The sequence below is a fragment of the Ziziphus jujuba genome, chromosome 9 (assembly GCF_031755915.1).
Source record: "Ziziphus jujuba cultivar Dongzao chromosome 9, ASM3175591v1".
Lineage (NCBI taxonomy): Eukaryota > Viridiplantae > Streptophyta > Magnoliopsida > Rosales > Rhamnaceae > Ziziphus > Ziziphus jujuba.
This window is the reverse complement of record NC_083387.1, coordinates 16,942,656-16,948,827: the sequence shown is the minus strand read 5'-3', so window position 1 is coordinate 16,948,827 and position 6,172 is coordinate 16,942,656. Positions and strand designations below refer to the sequence as shown.

The 6,172-nt window shown below is 32.9% G+C and overlaps 1 non-coding gene across 1 annotated transcript; it reads left to right on the top strand.

Moving 5' to 3' along the window:
* The first annotated feature begins 1,418 nt into the window (after positions 1-1,418).
* LOC112492994 (small nucleolar RNA R71) lies at positions 1,419-1,525 on the top strand. The gene has a single exon (XR_003057411.1). It is a non-coding gene; the product is annotated as a small nucleolar RNA R71 (small nucleolar RNA).
* The last annotated feature ends 4,647 nt before the right edge of the window (positions 1,526-6,172 follow it).

The window sequence follows — 6,172 nt, the reverse complement described above, 5'->3', positions numbered from 1 at the left end:
TTAACTTAGGTGGAATCCTATGGAACCTAGCACTACTCTCCTCACTCAAAGCTACTAACTCATAATTCTCCCACCTCCTCTTGTTTGACAATATCTCCTTCAAAAAACTTAACATAGGAAGGCATTTGTTCTAAGGCATCTATGAAAGGGATATTTTACATGCAATTGCTTAAATATATCAAGAAACTTTTTAAATTGATTATCTAACTTTGCATTCCTAACCCTAGATGGGAAAGGTGGAGGTGGGCTTTTCTTGTAGGCTTGATTCTTCTCCTCATTTTTGTTGTGCTTGTCAATAGATTTGGTTAGGTAAGGTGCTGGTTCAACTTTCTTTGATCCAGTTGGTGAGCTCTCGGCCTCTCTTACATGTGGCGGTATGTACTTTGTTGGTGGAGACTTCATGGCATCACTTAAACCTTCATCTTTTCTCCTATAAGCCTCATTATGCTCCACATTTGATTTTGAGTTGTCATGTGTGACCAAGTGTGATGTTGAGTCTATAGGGCTCTCCTCATCTTCATCATCAAGAATTACCATCCCTTTGTCACTTTCTTTAGGCCCAGCTACTTGCTTTCCACTTCTTAATGTAATGGCTTGAACCTGCTCCTTTGGGTTCTTCTCCGTTTGGCTTGGCAAAGTTCCTTGACTTCTTTGGAATTGAGTTGCTAATTGACCTATTTGGTTCTCCAAGCTTTTGATTGCAGCCATTTGGTTGTTGAACATTTGACTATGGTTTGTCAATTGTTGCTCATTTCTTTGCATGAAAGAATTAGTATTATTAGATAACTCTTGCAAGGATTGTTCAAGTGAAGAAAATTGAGTTTGAGCTTGAGAAGAATTTTGATTTTTATGTGCAAGTTGCGGCTTTTGGTAGAATGGAGATTGGAATTGTTGTCTTTGAAACCCTCCACTTTGTCCTTGATTAGACCCTTGCTGGTTGTTGTTAGACCATGAAAAATTTGGGTGGTTCCTCCATCCTAGATTATATGTGTTAGAATATGGATTGTTTTGTTGCTTTTGGAAGTTCCCTACAAAATTAACATCATCAGAAGCAAAGGGATTTCCAACTTGGCAATCCACACTCTTATGATCATGAGCACCACATAAATCACTAAATAAATTGGATAGAATTCACCCCTATTTGACCAAATTGAGTGTTCAAGGTCTTCATGAATTGGGTTGCAAGTTGAGCTCCTAAGTTGTTAATATCAACGTCTTCCACGGCCTTTACTTGACTTCTTCCATTTAGTCTCCTCTCACTTGGATATTGGTAGTTATTATGGGCCATCTCTTCAATTAATTCAAATGCTTCTGATTGCCTCTTCTTCATTAAAGAACCTCCTGCAGCTGCATCTACCAATTGTTTGGTACCATAATCTAGACCATTATAGAAAATATGTACCTGTATCCATGTTGGAAAACCATGGTGTGGGCATCTTCTTAATAGTTCCTTGAAGCGCTCCCATGCATCATACAAAGTCTCTTGGTCCCATTGACAAAAATTGTTTATATCACTTTTCAATTTTGCGGTCTTTGATGAAGGAAAGAATTTGTCTAGGAATTTTGCCTCCATAGCATCCCATGTAGTGATAGTACCTGCAGGTAAAGAATTTAACCACACTTTTGCCTTGTCTCTAAGAGACCAAGGAAAAAGTCTTAATCGAAAAGCATCATCAGAAACACCATTTTGTTTAGACATATCACACAATTGAAGAAAACTAGAAATATGCATGTTTGGATCATCAAGGTCGAGCTTATCAAAACCTTTCCAAAATCAATTTCCAACAGGTTTAACCTTATTCTCTTTGGTTAAACCTTGCCATACTTTTTTCATAATCTATAAAATGAGATATACTAACAAGAAAGAAAACCTAACACTTATCACTCTCCTAAGTATAGCTAGAACTTTAAAGAATATAAGAATCCTTGCTTTCTGTTTTTGAGTGGCACATATTTTCTGGACTTGACATTTGGTTTGTGAAACTAGAGTTGTGGCTAACAAGAGAAGTAATAGATGGTGTAATGGTTTTGGGTGTTGGACTTAACTCAATTATAGTATTTATGTTTGACTAGGAATTAACTAAGGAATACTTGTCATGTCAGGATAGCATGCAATCAGATGGACAGTGGATGTAGGCAATTTTAGCATGAGTTGTTCACTTGTTTTTAACTTCTTTGATCTTCTAGTACCAGTCATAATTTGTTGGACATGCTGTCCTTGGTAAGTCATGTGAGATAGAATTTGACGCTTTATTAGATTTAAAAGGCAACACACTTTCATAAAAATTGATATGTTTACAAATATAAACCATATTTTTTTGAGGATCAATACATCTACACCCTTTATGACATGGACTTTATCCAATTAAAACACAACGGTACGTCTACGAAATGGATAACAATGATAACCTAAAATCTTAAGACAATTATAATCATGATGTTTTCCATATAGCTTATGATAAGGAGGATCCATATTTAAAACACTTGAAGAAAATCTATTAGCCAAATGCACTGCTATGAAAAAGTAATCCATCCAATATGTCTATGCTTACATTAAGTAACCTCATTTTGTTATGGGCCATAAGGACATGAGATATGTTGTTCTATTCCACATTATTCCAAATGTTTTAAAAAATTTCAAGATATAAATTCACCACCTCCATCACATTGAAAAATTTTAATTTTAAAATCAAATTGATTCTCAACAAGTCTCTGAAATTTGATAAATTTATCAAAAAATTCCAACTTTGTCTTTAATGGATATAACAACACAACCAAGTACAATCATCAATTATTAATAAACAAAACATAGTAATAAAAACCTTGAAATGGTGACATTGAAGAAGGTCCCAACAAGTCACAATGAAGTTTATATAATGATAAAGCAACTATATTATTGGACACATCAAGAGGAAGTTTATGTTGTTTCCTTACTTGATGACCAGAACAAAGAGTAGATTGTTTTAACCAATTGGAAAGATGAATAATGCTTCTCTTATTTAAATCATAAAAAAATTTTGTGTTAGAGTGGCCCAACCATTGATGTCAAAGATCTGAATCCATTGCATCTCCTTTGATAGCATTGAAAGCCGCAATGTATCTATTATATAAGGCATACAGTCCATTCTTCCAATGTCCTTTGGCTAGTACCTTTTGACTTTTGTCATCAAGAACAAAACAAGCATCATTAAACTCAACTAAGCCTACATTTTCACTTGTAAGTTTACCTATAAAAATAAGTTCTTTTTCAAGTCTGGCACAACCAAAACATCTTCTAAAGATATTGATTTATTTTCATGTTTTATGAAAGTTCTTCCAGTATAGTTATTAGTAAAATGTGAGTGTTTGCTCTGAGATTGGCATAAAATCCAACTTTATCTGATTCCTTGAAAGTAGTCAAAGGTTGGTGTGAATCGATATTATCTTCAAGAAGATCATAATGATTCCAACAATTTGGTGCTATTTGGTTTGGCCGATCACCAATCTAACAGCTGGCTCCCTAATAAGAACCAGTTTGATTAGAGTTACCTTGATTTTGACTCGATGATCCAATAGGTTTTCCTTATGAGAATCTACCCATTATGACTTTTTATTGGATTGAAATGGTTCCTTATGAGAACATGCTAACATGGTGAGGGCAGTTGACTTGGACATGAGTATCCATTAAAAGAAAGATATAATTTGAATAACGATGTGAATATATGATAATGTATCATTTTAATATGAAAAGAAGTTCATAAAATTATTTGTATAGTATTTCAAACCAACTCATATATGCATTTACAAGTAAAAATCTCATATACCAACTACAAATAGTCCTAGTAAGACAATTTGTTAATGAGGTTAAATGGTACACCTAAAACACATTACATTTGTTAGGACAAGTTCTTAAAATTGAGAAGGGAACAAAAATTATATAAATAATTAATTCTCTAAAAGATAATTGATATTAAAATTTGATGTTTTCAAATATGAAATATATCTTGCTGGAACGAAACTTATTACAAAAACATATATTCATCTATCATATATACAAGTAAATATTTTGACAATCTATAAAGGACTATAAATGCATCTTTTTGTGAATATGGATTTGGCATAAAACTATGGTTTAATTTTGACTGATGTTTATATAAAAAAATACTACATGATTTAAATTCTCTCATTATGTTTGTGTTAGAAGTTCAACAAGAAAGATAGTGATTTTTCTTCTTTCCATTATGAACAACACATTTCATCTACTTCCTACTCTTATCCACTAGCACTCTAGCTCAAAGCAAATAGAAGGTGAAAAGGTGCAACAGGCATCATGACCAAGCTTCTATTGCTATCCGACAATAGTCTAGGATAGCCGCCCTCATCATTGATTTTGTGGGTAAACACTAGTTTATTATATCGGATTCAAGGCATGCATCTAGCATAGCACAGATGCATTCCATTATTTTCAATGCCAAATCACACACATCCCTAAGGTACTTATCGAGGGATCATCCATTGTAAAAGTAACACCTTGACTCAAGAAAATGATATGAATTTGAACTTACAACCAAGTTTGACTAGGGTTGATCGGGGTTGACCAAGTGGATCCTACGATTAACTTTTTACTACGATAGGAATTTCACTTTGACCAAGGCACCATGGCAAGATACTCGTTAATCTAATTTCGTAGACTAGTAGTACGTCAAAATCGGAATCGAGATTAGAAAGTTGTGATCATAACAAGGTGTGGTTAAGACTGATCGGTGAACCCCGAGGTTAATTTTTTATTTGTATGGATTTTGATTCTGACTTATGTACCATGTGAATACACTCATCGGTACAAGTTCGAACACTAGTGGAATGCTAAATTTGAACCTACAATTAAAAAGATACAAATTTGTAAAGTTGATGTGTAAAATCAACTCGCAAGTGCACGAATCGTTTTCAAGTAATAAAGTGGAAAAATAGGGTTGTCGTACCCAAGGGATTAAATATTAAGTACCAAAGATAATTAGGTTTTGATAATATTTGAACTAAAATTTAAGATGGCAATTGAAAACTAAATAAACTAAATTAAACAAAAGCAATCAATTAAAATTAGATCAATTTCAAGTAAGAGAGAGAATTGAATAATTATGAATACTAGGGCATTTGATTTCACCACTAACTATTCCAATTTAATTACTTAAATATGTGAATTTAATTAACTAGTAATTTTGTTAACCATACTTAATCACAAAATTAATCAAAAGTAGTTTCCACTCACAATTGATAATATTCACATAACCTAATTTATTCCTTCCGGCCTATAAATTAAATCATGCAAATTCATCAAGCATAGATTAAGCAAATAATATGACATGAGACATAACTATTTTCCAATCAATTATGCATTCATGTAAATCATTGGAGATCCATAATATTATCCTTTTCCAAGCTCAAAAATTATTAAAATCATTCATTCCTTTCGGCCTATGAAAGCATTAAGTATACCAATGATTTATTAACAAAACATATTACTAATTAAATAAAATTCAACATATATTAAAATAATTAAACCTTCATTGTTAGGGCTACATCATAGCCCTAGCTATGAAAATTAGTTCATGGTAAAAATAATTTCAACATCCATAATTATTAAAAATAATAAGATTCACAATTAAAGAGAGAGGAAAAGAGAATAAAAACTATTGAAGAAATTCTCCTCCAAGAGCTCTCAAAGTCGTAGCCTTCTTCTCCAAGCAAGCCCACGTCTCTCTGCCTCCTCCAAGCTCTCCAATTGATCTTCTAAAACTTTAAAACCCTAGAACCCTTAAGAGAATCTTAGAAACTCCCAAAATTTGGTTTGTTTCTATTTAAGCCTCCTAAAAGCTCTTAAATAACTCTCTAAACTTGTATATCTCCCTTCAATGTGGTGGGGGCTATATATATAGGGCCTTGGGAATCTTTTTCTCTCTTTATTTTCAATGTGGGAGTCTTGGAAGATACTTTTTTTAGGCCATGAAAAGGGTTGGACGAATTTCATGTGTAAAAAGGAAATTGTATATTACTTGCTCTCTACTACTTTCCTTTTATCTAATTCCTCCTAAAAAAATAGTTAATTAGTCTAATTTACCCTTAATGAAGCATGTGACATGACATGTGCCTCATTAATGATAAATTAACCAATTATTGCCACTTGTTTTTATCTTGG